General features: G+C 36.7%; 1 protein-coding gene across 1 annotated transcript in view; it reads right to left on the reverse strand.

Annotated features, from left to right (window-relative positions):
* Window positions 1-15,435, reverse strand: part of GALNTL6 (polypeptide N-acetylgalactosaminyltransferase like 6) — a gene marked incomplete at its 5' end in the record, with an annotated part of 488,304 nt that overhangs the window by 276,100 nt on the left and 196,769 nt on the right. The window lies entirely within an intron of this gene.

A 15,435-nucleotide genomic window follows, 5' to 3' on the forward strand; every position in this document is an offset into this window, starting at 1 on the left:
ATCTGAACAATGATAAAATTTAAGTGGAATGAACAAAAATAACTGGTTTGAATTACATTATTTTCCTTCACTGAAAACTTTCTCTTGCAAAACGACAGAGGACACATCTTCTATGGCATTACTTCCAGAAAACAAAAACCTCTTATCAGAAATAATTCTGAAACATAATATGAAACAAAAGAAAATCTGAAATGATTTCTTTTTTGTCCATAGCATAAAAAAGAATTGTAAAAACAGTCTACCACAAGAGACAAACTCTAGACAACAATTCAGTATTATCCTGGGTGATGCGTGCTTATAGTATGTGAAAGAACAACATCCACAATACAACTCCAACTTCACAGCTAGGTATCCAAAATAATTGCTGCTATTAAATATGGAGATAAACCAACACATGATTTTCAAAATACAGACTGATACAAACAAGAAAATGTAAACAACCTTTCATTTTTCAAAAGAAAGCACTGCACCTTCAGCATTTTAATGGAATGGCATCTATGTAATATCAGTGCTTAACCTTACCGTTTTCAGTATTGAGTTGTTTACATATTTGTACAAAACAACCCATTTTTAAAAATAAATAATGGCCTTGCAATTCAGTTTCTCCTGATAGCTGAGAATACTTCAAAACTAACGTTCAGGTTAATGGAACTGATAGGATTTCATCTTTCATGTTTTGTTGAAAAAGTGGGGGAAAGGGACACATTCCTTTGCTGTTAATACACCGTGGCACTTTCAGCTCTGGGGACAAAGCAACTGAATGATTTCTCATTCTGCACCCAGATAAAGGTATGCCTGCAAGCAGAAATGTCAGCCTTATGATAAACACACAAAAACAGCAAAAAAAAAAAAAAAAAAAAAAAAGGAGTGATGGTGTAAAAGTAAGACCTGCAACTTCCAGGTTTAAAGAAAGGTTAGGTATCTTTCCTGCTTTTCAGAAAAATAACTATGCATAACAATTACTGCTGTGGGTTATAATGTTGATTTACACATATTTGCAGCTTAATTTGCATTTCCACTTGTCTTGGTTTTGGCTGGGATAGAGTTACCTTTTTTTTCCTAGTAGCTGGTACAGAGCTGTGTTTTGGCTTTACTCTGAGAATAATGCCAATAACACATCGGTGTCTTAGTTGTTTCTATGTAGCAATTATCCCCATCAAGGACTTCTCAGTCTCACATGCTCTGCCAGTGAGGAAAGGCACAAGAAAGCCAGGAGGAAGCAGAGACAGGACACCTGATCCAAACTAGCCAAAGGGGTATTCCATACCACAGCACATTATGCCATATATAGAAACCGGAGGAAGTTACCCCAAAAGGACTGATCATTGCTCGAGTCAAGCTGGGTATCGGTCAGCAGGTGGTGAGCAATTGCATTACACATCACTTGTTTTCCTTGGGTTTATTCCTCTTTCTCCTTTTCATTACAATTTTTATTAACAATAGTAGTATATTTTACTTTGGTTTGTTTCAATTATTAAACTCTTCTTATCTTGATCCATGGGTATATCTTTTTTCAGATTCACCCCATCCCACCAGGGACTGCAGTAGGGAGGAAAGTGAGTGAGTAGCTGCATGTTACTTATTTGCTGGTTGGGGTTAAATCGCAACACACTTTATAAATGTCAGTTACAAATCAATATTTACTAGTTTATTGTACAATTACCACACTGACAAAGGGTTCCAAAGATATAAGAAAATGCTCACAGCTACTAAAGTTGTATTTGCAAAATATCAGCAGTTATGTAGTTGTGAATAAGCAACCATGTTTTTGGATGTTTTCTTAAAAAATTAAATTTGTAGTTCAGACATTTCTTCCTAAGATGTGGCAACAACAAATTTGATGACAAGCTATTTGCAAAAATAATACTTTTTGAAGCTTTTTAATAAGCGGTTTGCTGGTAGAACGGATATACCCCCTGGAAAATGGACAGTCATTTTGCAAGAATGAGAAGTTCTGGAGAAATCAATACTCAATACCTAGTGACAGAATAGTCTAAGTATATATTCTAATATTTTGGGAGGAAAAAAAAAAAATCTTCTGCAGCAACAGAATTAAGTAAAAATTCTTTTTCTTATCTGTAGGAAAAACAAGGCTGTCAAATTAAGAAAGTCACCTAACAAACCCACCAGCTACCGTTGGCAGCTGTTTGCCAACAGTGATGCTTCCTGGACTAGAACAAGTACAACTAGTATACGTGTACTTATTATTCTATTCTTCAAAGAACATTTTTTTTCCTGTAGCATTTGTAACTCCCAGTAACTATGATTTTTAAAATGAGTAAGTTCTCCATCTCCATAAAACCCTAATATAACACACAAACCCCCAAAATACTACAAAAAACCCAAGCAAAAGAATGCCACACTTCAGACTACAACTTTCAAAGGGTAAGGGTAAAAAATAGTAACACAAAGAACATGCAATTACATCAGAATGTTGTTTATTTCTAAACAACATACTTTTGAAAAAGACTGTACTGAAATTTGTGTATTTGTATGATCAATATTGTAACCTCAAATGTATATGGATGGGAAGGTCATTAGATTTGGACACACTCATTGATGGTTTCAAGGTAATTGCATATCCTAAGTGATGAGAAGCAGCAGCAACATTGATGGACTTGGCTTTAAACTAATTAATTCTTCCTACAGAATAGATTTTTCTATTAAACCCAGAAGAAAGACATACTTATAAGACAGAAAAGAAAAACACCTTACATTTTCTTAACACCTCCATCATTCCAATTTGACCTTTAATCCTCATGTTATTTACTTTTACTTTGATACTGACTGCAAAGGTACCTGGCTATGTGAACAGATTTCTAGTAAGAGCCACAAGCCACCAAAATGCTTTTTCCTACATTTTTCAAATAAGCTGATCATATTCTCAAGTTAATAGGAATGGAAACTTGAATTTCATCATCTTCTATTGTTAAGACAGTCTCTAAGGTTTCATAGTGGTGCTCTACTTACCTTTCTTCAGCAAGCTAAATTCCACTCAGTTTTAGCCCCTTGGTCTCTGACACGAGACTTCTAACTTAACAGAAGATCACTGTTTTAGAAGATGTGATAGAGAAATCCATTTTATCTGAAGTTCTATTCAGCATTATCTAAAGCAGGGTATATATATATATCTGGGCTGTGATAGGCTGCAGGACAGATCTGATAGATAGCTGTAATGTTCACAAAAGGTCCATGAATTGTAATAAGGACACAGAGGTCCACCGCTGAGAATTTGATTTAACAAGAGAATAATCATATATGCATGCAGCATTTGTTCAAAGTTCATCAGTGTGGTTCTTCATATTCTGCATAATAGAAGTGATGCCAAATACTCTGGCCACAACAAGGCTACTTGGAAGCAGAGCCGTATTGCTTCTTGTAAGCCATTGCTAGTCTTCAATGTGATCAGGTCTTCGTGCATAGAAGAAAAAAACTAGCAATCATATCACTAGGTCAGAGTGCAGTCCACAGTCATAAACTATTATTACATTTAAATTTATTAATATGTCTACAACACAGAATAAACCAGTCTAGGTAGATGAATGACTCATGTATTAAGCAGAAAAGTTTTTATAAGCAACAGTAATTAACAAGCCGATAAATCTTGACACACATAGAATTATCTTATCTAATACTTCAATTCACCTGTGTTTTAGTGATGATAATGACGTTTAAAACCAAGAAGTATCAGCAAGTTATTAGACAAGCTACTAGAAAGATACTTTTACCATTAACTGCAACAATTTTGCCTCAGCATTAAAAATTTTTAGAAGTGTTTTTTCAACACTTTTCTTATAAAAAATTCTGTGGAGTGCATTTAGAGAAGTGCTGACAAAGTTCGATCATAGCTTCAAACTAACCTCGCTTTATTATTCATGCTGATTTCAAGGTTCCAACATACCTCTTAATAAATATCTTATTTTTCAGCCACCATGAAGAAGTTACAATTTCAAGACTAAAGGCTTTTTGCTATCACCAAAATAATCCTAACATAACAGTGTTTTAAGCATTCCCAAGCAAAATACAGAGTCTGATTTTAATATGTCTACTCTCTAAAATTAATCTGGTTAATAGCTTAAATACTCTGTGGAATGAATGTTTTAAAACTGAGATTCTTGATTCTCCAAAGAAGTAAGAAATTATTATACGAGAGACTTTCGTATTTCCTGAAGAATGTAATCTTACCAAAATTTATTAAAATAAAATATAAAGCAAGATTTACTGTATAAAGAAAATATGCTATGTATAAAAAAAGGATTAACATTACCATCAAATTTTAATAGCTTTTAAAATGAGCACTAATATCCATTAGGTTTTTTTTTTTAATTATGGCATATGTTAAGTGAAACTGAACTGGCTTCCTACAGAAATACTTCAAATACAGCTGAGCAAAATATTGTTATTTTCCAAAGACTCACAATTAACCATTTCCTTCAAAATTGCAGCGTCCAAATATCTGAATCAACAAATCGGGAGGGGGTAAGGCAACAAAGAAATAACAGTATGTATCTAGCACTCATGGCAGGATACTATTCAAACGGGAAGAATAACCCAACAACCAAAACTAGAAAAGCACTAATAAAACCTTAATAGGATACTACAGATTGACCTTACTAAAGTATTACAGATGCTTTCCTAAAGAAGTGTCTTTTTTTGCAATTAATATATTTAAGTGCAACAAGCCACCACTTATTTGTGGAACAATGCTGAATAAGAGGTTCAATAGCTAAGGGTAAGAGAATGACAATTTCTTAGCACAAATGTTAATAGATTTCTTCAAACTTACTATTAAATAAATTCTTAAATCTTAGAATAATTTCTGTTTTAAGTCTGAAAATTACATACAAATGTCTTGGCAGGAATACCTAGGAAGAAAATAACCATGATAAGCAATTGTCATCCTGCTAGGTAGGTAGCTCACACCTGTAATTTTCTGACTGAACTTACTACATTAGCATTCAGAAAAATGGGAGTTTAGAAGAGAACATGCAAAGGGCATTACACACCTCCCTCACACAAATACACAAATTAATGAAATAACATTAACAATTTTGACTTTGCCAGATGAGGCCTTGGGTGACATGGTTTAGTGTGGGGTGTCCCTGCCCATGGCAGGGGTGTTGGAACTAGATGATCTCAAGATCCTTTCCAACCCTAACTATTCTATGATTCTATGATTCTAAGTGTGAAAAAAACCTGGCACCAAATGGTGAATTTTCTGGTGAATCACATACAATGACATTTTCAAGATTATTATCCTGAATGTAAAGTTATGAACTTTGATTTATGCTTTCAAATATTGCTATCCTTGATAGATCATGCCTTTCCATGATATTTCATACCTTGATATCTGATATTTCTTATCAGAGAATAAAACTACATCACTAAATTTGTCCCTTAAAGAGTTTCAGATAAGAGTCTTTTAAAAACAGAGGACCTCTCTACCAGGGCATGAGCTGTTTTCAAATTAATTTTAAAAGCAGTAAGTACCTCTTCACTATCTCGACAAAGAATCTCCCTCTTTCCCTTCGATTATTAGATACATTACTAAATGCTAATCATATGTATGATTCAAGTATGTCTTTTGAAAAAAAAAAAAACAACTCTGAAAGCTTCTCAATACTTTTTATTATACACACCTACCACAGAGTCACCAGGAAATTATGAGTATGAAATCAAAGTTCTTTACTAAAAGCTAAGGTGGAATTTATTTGTAAATAGTCTGTATAGTGGAACATGTTAAATATATATATATAATTGACAAAGTGGAACTTTTCACCGGTTTGTATTTGGCATGGTGCTCCTAAAGTTTATCACGGCTGAACATTTGCACCCTGGCGTTCAAGGCTTTTTTATAAAAACAACACACTCTTACACTTGCCCTTAAAACACTTAATACTCATTTAGTTATTCTTTTGAGATATAAAATTCTTCTACTGGGTTGAAATAAGAGTCAAACCTGAGTTTCTGAATAAAACAATTTTAGAACCAATTTCGAAGTTGCAGGTAGACTTTCAGAAGGTTAAAGGAATAGGAAGAGGTTCCTTTATTCCTGAGATACTAACCTGCCTGAGGAAGAAAAAAAAAAATTGCCACAGAAACATCTAGAAGCTATTTGCAGCAAGCACTAATAAAATACAACTTGAAAAGAGGACCATAAAAATGAGATCATAAAAAGAGAAGTAGTGAAAGGAGTTAAAATTACACTTTGTTATTCACTACTGAAGTCCTAAGATGATTATGATTTCATTTTGTACGTTAGCCTACTCTATTGGGCAGAAATAAAGAAACAGCATCATTTTACTTCAAGGTATAGGGATAGTTCTGTTTAATTCCCTCATGAGTTTACAAGAAGGAAGAAAAAAAAGTCCTAAACTATCATACTAGCTTAAGATGCAGAACTGCAAAATTCTCCATCTTTACAGCTTCTCTGCTAATAAAAACATGCAGAAATCCACTACCTCTGTAGAAGAGCAAATGAAAGAAAATGGGCTTCTAAAATGATGAAAAAGGAGAGCAGGACTGGCACCATTTCAGCCACTTTACAGCAAAAGCTGATTCATAAAAGCAGCAATGTGTTTGACCCTGTGGATGCAACAACAATATTTTAGGCCCATTAAGGGATGGAAATAGCAATGCCCTGGGCAGTTACCAGGCTCTGTGCCTTCTAGACACAACAGCCTTGTAAACCACCCTTTCTGATAGATAAATAGCATGGGAGGAGTTAAATGTCTTGCAGGTATCCCTTTGCTGCATTTAGGAAGCAAGGTAACAGCCTACTACTGCAGTTACTTGATCACGAAAGTAGCCCACCTCCAATTTTCTCCTCTTTCAGGAAGTGCCAAAGAGCAAAACAGAAAGAGATTTTCCAGCTTCCAACCCTTCTCACTGCACCATCCCACACCTCCCCCCCACCCCAGCTTTGACAGCACACGCTTTCTTAGCTGAGCAGCTTTTTCAGATCTGACCTTTTCTGTCCTTTATAAAAGCAACTACAGCACCCACTGGGTTCCCAGTAGGAAACTACTACGACAAGCCCTATATAAACTACCAAGACAAAACATTTTCCGGTGAAGATTTACATAGCATGTGTCTTAGCATGTCAAAGTACTCAATTCACAGCAACAAGCTTCAGTTGCACCTTGTTTCTGTTCCAATCTAGCTTTGTCAACAAAGCCCAGTGAAGTAGTGGTAACTAGTAATTTCTGATGCCATTTGACAAGGCTGTAAAATTAGCTTGGGTGTGAAGTGATGGAGGGGAAAGTAATCTTTATTTTCACAGTGGCTCACAGCTGGGAAGCAAGCAGGCATTACTGGGTACATGCCTCAATAAATGTTACAACACTTTCCCCTACTAGAACAAACAAGCCTGCTCCAGAATATTACTGCTATTTTCAAGACAATTTAAAAAAAAAATAAATATCAAATTCTACAGTAGTGTTCTTGTTCCTACTGGGACAGAGTTAATTTTCTTCCTAATAGCTGGTAGTTGTTGCTAAGTAATGCTTACCCTGACCAAGGACTTTTCAGTCTCTTGTGCTCTGCCAGTGAGGAGGAGCACATGAAGCCGGGAGGAAGCAGAGACAAGACACCTGACTCAAACTAGCCATATAGGTACTCCATACCACAGCGCGTCATGCCCAGTATATAAACTGGGAGGAGTTACCCAGAAGGCCCAGATCGTTGCTCGGGTCGGGCTGGGTATCAGTCAGCAGGTGGTGAGCAATTGTATCGTGCATCACTTGTGTTTCTTGGGACTTACGCCTCTCTCTCTTTATTGTCTCCCTTTCCCTTACAATTATTATTATTCTATGTTATTTTTTTTTCAATTATGAAGTTGTTCTTAACTTAACCCACATTTGTTTTTTTTTCCTCTCCGCAGGGAGATTGGAAGGTGAGCAAACAGCTGTGTGACAGTTGCCAGCTGGGGTTAAAACACAAGTAGAAATAGTCTGCATTACCACTACTAAACACACAAAAAATAACACTTCTTGGAAACTAAATAGGCAAAGCCCTGCCCTGTTTATGTAGGTTTTCTTCAGTATGGACTTCATCAAAGCTGATAGACCTGAACTAGGCACTTGTTACTTTATTTCATAGCATGGTTAGGGTTGGAAAGGACCTTAAGATCATCTAGTTCCAACCCCCTTGCCATGAGCAGGGACACCTCACGCTAGACCATGTCACCCAAGGCTCTCTCCAACCTGACCTTGAACATTGCCAGGGATGGAGCACTTACCAGTTCTTTGGGCAACCTGTTCCAGTGCCTCACCACCCTCACAGTAAAGAACTTCCTTATATCCAATCTAAACTTCCCCTGTTTAAGTTTGAACCCGTTACCCCTTGTCCTGTCACTACAGTCCCTGATGAATAGTCCCTCCCCAGCATCCTTGTAGGCCCCTTTCAGATACTGGAAGGCTGCTATGAGGTCTCCACGCAGCCTTCTCTTCTCCAGGCTGAACAGCCCCAACTTTCTCAGCCTATCTTCATACAGGAGGTGATCCAGTCCCCTGATATTCATTATGACTCTCCTCTGGACTTTCTCCAACAGCTCCATGTCCTTCGTATGTTGAGGACACCAGAACTGCACACAGTACTTCAAATGGGATGTCACTAGAACAGAGTAGAGGGGTCGACCTGATGGTCATGCTTCTTTTGATGCTGCCCAGTATATGGTTCACTTTCTTGGTTGTGATGTCAATTTGCATCATTTTGGTCTGTCATGGACAGTCTCTCCATTAGCATTGCATTTCTTTGAAAAAATCCATCAGTGAGTTTGCCTCACTTGGTCCTTCGAACCAAAAGGTTTATCTAACCAAGCAAAGAACATGAGAGGAAGATAAGCCGGAAGACACAAAACTCATCTGTGTTTGCAAAGCTTGGTTTATAAGACAGTGAGGTATAAAACCATAATGGAAAGATCTTACAAAAAAATATAAAAAAACTTAAAAAAAAACCCCAACAAACTCTTTTACATGCTTTAAGAAACTTTTCTACTCACCCATAGGTATTAAATTTAGGCTTGGAAAAAACAAATGCGTATAGAATTTTATACCATCTCAAAATCCCTCATAAGCAAGCCTGCATCAGCAAGCATCTTACTACTATAATTGTATTTCAGCTAAAGCTTGCACTTTATCACCTATGAATTCAAAAATATCATCAAGTAGCCCAATTTATATAATATACACACCCCCAAACCACTTGTGAGAGAGAAGACTACAAAAAACCCTACAAAAACATTGATGTACTTGTAAATTATTCGCTTACACCGAGCACACTTATGAGATGAATAAAACCCCTCTATTTTGAGTCTAGGTTCATCTTCCTGGCTGAAGGAGAAGAAACAGGATTAGAATCTCATATTTTTGCATCACAAAGTGCATCTTAAGCATGCTACTGCAGGAACAAACCAACTGGTAGTTTGGTCAGCTACCTTTTAATTTCTGTTTCATAAATCCTTATTATCCTTTTACCAGTCGCTCCTACATTTCAAAGCTATCCCAAAGGCTTCTAGGAATCCACTGGTGGGTATCAGCCACTCCAGTTTTGTGCCAGTCCCTAGGTACTTGTCCCAGTTGTCTTGATCTTGAAAGTGACCTCAAAAAGATATCAGTTCTTCATGGGTACATCCCATCAAGGCATAAGGACCTACTATGTCCAGTTTGCTGAAGTATTTTAAGATGGTTCTTTGTGATCTACCTCCATCTCTTCTCCACTCCTTTTCACAGCAATATGAGACCAGGCTCACACGTCTCTCTCAATATCATCTCCCATACACAATATATGAAATAAAATAATGGGTAAGATATTACTAGGTCTGACTAGTATCTATAGCACCGAAATCCCAGCTGGTGGACATGGGAGCAAAAGCTGTGAGAGTGTTGCCTCCAGGTGTCATGGACCACATGTGCCTGTAAGATAAGCAAGTTCTCTTGCCTGCTACTACATCTTGTGGCCAGCGCAGCTTGCAGAAAATAAGCGCTCAATAACGTTATTCATAATCAAACTAGACAAAAGAGAAAGAAGTTTTTTTTATTCCAGCCCTGCTGCACATTTACTGTCCCTATTACATGAGGTCTAACAGCTAATTCTGTTGCCAGCAAGAATGTACTGCTGGCAATTGCTGAGTTGTTATTACAGCTGAAATTTCATTTGCTTAAGTATCCAGTCTTACACAAATTCACATTAGATACATGCCTAATTGTATGGAAAAAAAACCCCAAACTTGGAAAGGAAGCAAGAATGGATGTATAAAGGAAGGTGTACTGAGGCTTTTCATAAAACTATTAACAGCATATATCATCACTTTCACCTGTGAAGTGCAAAGGTACAGATCTCCAGAACATTCCACACCTCACAGATCTTAGTGAAGTTACACATACTTTATTATTGTATTATGTGAGAGTTAGAAATTCTGTCTTTAACTGCTGCCAAATGCTAATAGACTTGGCTATCCAGATGTACAAAACTGGCTGGAGGGTAATATCTTTCAGTATTCCTGTCCCTATTAAGTTTAGATTTCACAGTTATGTTTATTGCAGCTTGTTATTTTCTCAGGAGTGTGGGAGGCTTCACTGGATTTTAAGTAACATTCAAGGCATCTAAACACACAAGAACTCCCTTGTATAAACAGCTTATTTCTTTATCAAATTCTTTTCAGTAAACAAAAAAAGACCCATCAGGCTTGCACTCTCCTCACTGGCCTAGTAAACACTACAGCCTGTTTCTCACCAAAAAGACGGAAGGGGAATCATCAATCTTTAGCCACATTTTAGATGACGCTGTCAGAAAAAAGGACACACAAAGCATCCAGAAAGCACTTGGGAATTATTCCATGTTATTTGTTACTATCAATACATATTGTGCTGAGGAACTGACAGCAGGTATGACAGAGACAGAAGGCCACAAGTTTTCTTGACTATAAAATATTCCTCATCCTGTTTTGAGAAGCTGTACTTCAAGTGGGATGCCCTGAAGCAATTTCAGAGAACAGCCTGGTAAGGTTTGGAAATGGGGACAGTGCCTTTAATTTTTTGGACCACACAGCTTTCCACCTAGTGAAGGTGGAGCACACTTTGAAAAGCAGTCAGAGTAAGAACCTCCAGCTTTCTCACTAGCCCACTAAAAGTACAATTTGAGTTTAACCAGTTGCTCTGTGGCCAGATGTGGTTAAGGTAATAGTAATAAACATCAGAACGAAGCAATGCAACATATGTGCGTATTAAGACATTTCAGATTTCCCAAAGTGAATGAGAACTAAAAAGAAGCCTTCTACTCTGTTTCTTTCAAAATATAATAAAAAAATTCGGTAGAAGATCAATACCCAATTGCTTTCATGACCCTTATATTGTGAAGTTCAGCATATTTAGATTAAATAATTTTTATTTTAGCATCTTGAAGCAAGACAACCTGAGCAAGTCTTTAAAATCACAGAATGCTGAGGGAATTCATTGGATTCTATCTTGGAGTACTGGACTAAAGATGGATTTTTAAGGACAACATACATACATTAAACTATAATAAATGCACAGTATTTATGAAAAAGTTATTAAATACCTTCAACGCACTTACTGAAAATTTGTAGAGGCTTCAGATACAAACTACTGCATGACTGTAACGATAATTTATAATGTATCCCTTTTCCATAGGAGTCCAGTAATTCTAGTCTTCCTGCAAAGTTTACTGAAACATAAGTAAGATCTAGCAGTAACCCTCCCCGCTTCAGAAACTTAATACATATTAATTTTAGCCTCTTTTAAAAACACAAGGAACAGCAATCACACTGAATTCAAATATTCTGAGAACCATTTAGACATTCTTTCAGCTTTTGCTACTGACAAGGATGGAGAGTTAGAGAGTTTCTGTTACGCAGAACAGGCAGAGTGAAGTTTGCCTTTTTTATTATTAAAAGGAAATCTCATTAGTGTTCAGAACACAGAAGATCTCACAGCCTTTAGCTAAACACCTGTATTTCTTTGAAAATCTCTTGAGGCTTGTGAAAAGTTTAATGTTAAAGAAAAATGAGCACAGCTCAGACTTCTGAAAAGAAATAATGCTGGGAGTGACAGTGAAGGGCCCCCACTTCACACAGCAACAGCATCAGGCAATGCTTAGGAACACTGATCCCAGCCCATACAGCCTAAAATCCAGACATCACAAGAAACAGTTTGTATATTGTACATCCTTAATGTACAATTGTACATCCTTAATGTACAATATGACCATTAAGAATTTCAGTACAAAATGAATATACCTATGTCCAGAGAAATCTAAAACGGATGTGATTTCTTGTGATAAATTATTCAGACAAGCCAATGAGGATTTGTGCATCTGACTTGCGACTATACAAATTATCAACAATTAATAGACAATTTTTTTATAAAAAGGAGACGTTTTGAAATCAAGCTATACAAGCATACCAAACCCAAAGATTTTCGATGATAATGCTCACAGCTCTATCAGCATCAGGAATTAACTTGAATTCTTTGATTGAAGAACGAAAAGCTAAAAAGTTGGATGCTCTGGTCTACAAGGACCTAGGAGTTTGAAACAGGATATGCCACAAAATTTATATTTATGGTAATGCTCAGAATAGATGACTGCAGTCATTCCCGAGCCTCATTAAAATCACATTTTGAATACTATTCAAAATGTGAATCAGATTCAGTTTTGTTTGTTTAAACAAACAAAATGGTAGGATATTTAATAATGCTGAGAAGATAAGAATTAATGGTAACTTCTATATTCAATTATTAGAATAAGTAGCATTTGTGTCTCTACAACAGAAAACAATACTGCCAGCATTTTTCCTAGCTTTAGCAGGTTTGTTGCATTCCAGACTACAGAAAGTAGCATGGGACAGGTGAAAAGAAAAAAAAAAAAAATCAGAACACTCTTCTTATGGGTTTTGAAATATTTTTCATACTGGTACAGAACTTCTTTTAAATAGCAATTCCATTGCCAACCCTCAGTACTCCCCAAACCTCATAATATTGCCTTCCACTTAGGTGATGAGAACTCTTATTTTCACTAAATAAGTCCTGAAATCCGATGAGCTGATCTGATAATCTTGTTTCACATTTTTATTTAAATTATAGAAGGAAAAAATAATGGATGCTTTGTTTGGATTTTTTTCTTTTTTAACTTAAAGCCAGGGGGTGATTGTGGGCAAAGAACAGAGAATTAGCTAATGTAACTTGGCAAGAGCACCCACTATGAGTGGGATAGAAACAAGACAAAACCTCAGAAATGAAAATAAATAAATAAATAAATTCTTCAAGTGTAGCTGTGAGAGAAAAAACACTGAGCGGTATCAGAGAGATGCAATACAATCCATTAAGCACACAGGAAAGCTGTTAAGTCAGCCTTAAAATAGAAGTTAACTGTTTTATTTCTCTAGGGATTTTTACAACACACACATTTTACTGTCTTAAAAAGGAAAGAAGCCTCAATCTGAATACATCTTGCTGAAGTGCTTTAAATATCATACTTAAAGGAAAAAAAAATTCTAAAAAAAAATTGAAAACTGAGTTTCTTAAAGCTCAGTTATTCAAGCATTTGTTCAGTTCCACCCATCCACCTCCCAGAAGATATAGTTTGCAAATCCCAAGACCGATTTCCTAAGAGACCAAGAAGGAGAAAGTTAATTTGGATTAGACAGAGCAAAGTCTGGTTACTGTTATCTTTGCATACTTTGAAGAAAACCAAACGCTTAGAAGTAGGACTTGAAATTTTTTTGGTCTAAGATTTTGGAATAAATATTTTTGATGAAGTTATGTCAGAGTGTCCTGGGTTCAGCAGCAGCAGTCAGTTTTTCTCCTTCTTAGTAGCTGGTGCAGTGCTGTGGTTTTGACTTTCATCCTGGGAATAACATTGATAAAGCCGATGTTTTCAGTTGCTGGTCATAATGTTTACCCTGACCAAGGACTTTGTGAGTCTCATGCTCTGCCAGGGAGGAGGAGAAGCTGGGAGGAAGCAGGGACAGGACACCTGACCCAAACTAGCCAAAGAGGTATTCCATACCACAGCACGTCATGCCGGGGGATGTAACTGGGAGCTATCTGGAAGGGCACCTGCTCTTTTCTGTCGGGCTCATTTCCGGCGGGCGGTATCGTATTCTCTTCCCTTGTTATTTCTCTTATCATTATTATTATTGGTGGCAGCAGTAGTGATTTGTGTTATACCTTAGTTACTGGACTGTTTTTATCTCAACCCGTGGGAGTTACATTCTTTCAATTCTCCTCCCCATCCCTCTGGAGGGTGGGGGGGAAGTAGACTGCGTGGTTCTAATTTACGGCCTGGGCTTAAACCACGACACAGAGAAATGTAGAAATTCCTGTAGCTGCTTTTAAAATTTAAATAACTTTTGATCCAAATTACAGGATTAATCCCTCTGGTTTTGTTGTATTTAAAGGTTCATTTTGTGAATATCCTCTACTGATGGCAATAAAACCATTCTATTTGTTTTTTTAAAACAAATCCTAGACAACATTTTCAGAAATGTTAGTCCTTGGCACAGGTGCAAATGATATACACTAGACAGAAAATCAAAACCTCTATGTCCATATAATAACAGTATCCCCCACAAACATGCAAAAGAAGATAGTTAAAAGGTGAATGGCAGTTAGAAGCTCCACAAATCAAAAGCCCTTTTAAAACTGCTATACCTCACCTGAATTAGCTGCACTCATTTCAGTGAGAATACCCTTTTGTGGTATAGAAGTTATATAATTTTCCAGAGAGTTTTTCTGAAAGCAACCTTATGAGCTGTTAATTACTTTGCATTTCACACATGCTTCTGAAGAGACATGCAGTCCCTAAGTGCAGTCTGAGATTGGCCTGCATCATACTTAACACACAGCAGCTGAGAGATTGCTTTGTTTCTGACAATAGATCAGAAAATATTGTCAGACTTCTGCGTGTCTTGGAAGTTTAAGATAGAGACTTGCTTCAAGGTGTAACCATCAGAAGTATAGGGTATAAGCTTTGTCATTTTATCAGTGTAATACTTAGCATGCAAATTTAGCAAAAAAAATTGTTTATCACTGTATTTAGGTGATATGACACAATTAACTACTGGACTACTTGCGTTACAAGTCTTTAACATAAGGAAGGTTAGAAGGACATGATGCAAGTCAGTTCACTCAGGACACTACCAAATCACCTACCATACAAGACTTCACTGAATGGTATAGGAACCTAGCTGAACTGAAACATGAAAATTATGCAGATACCAAGGATTCATACTTGCCAAACAAGATGCTTAGGTGAAAGTCACTAAAGGGTTTGTGCAGGGGGAAGAGTGGCATAGAAGGACTGATGTAGCACTGATTTGCTCCTAATATGTCACTTCTGACAACACATCACTCTCAATGCTTCTGGGGATTTGCATGGAAATGTCATTGACTGTGTGGACAGTAGCGAGTGAGAAAC

This window comes from Psittacula echo, assembly GCF_963264785.1.
Source record: "Psittacula echo genome assembly, chromosome: 1".
Classification (NCBI taxonomy): Eukaryota; Metazoa; Chordata; class Aves; order Psittaciformes; family Psittacidae; genus Psittacula; species Psittacula echo.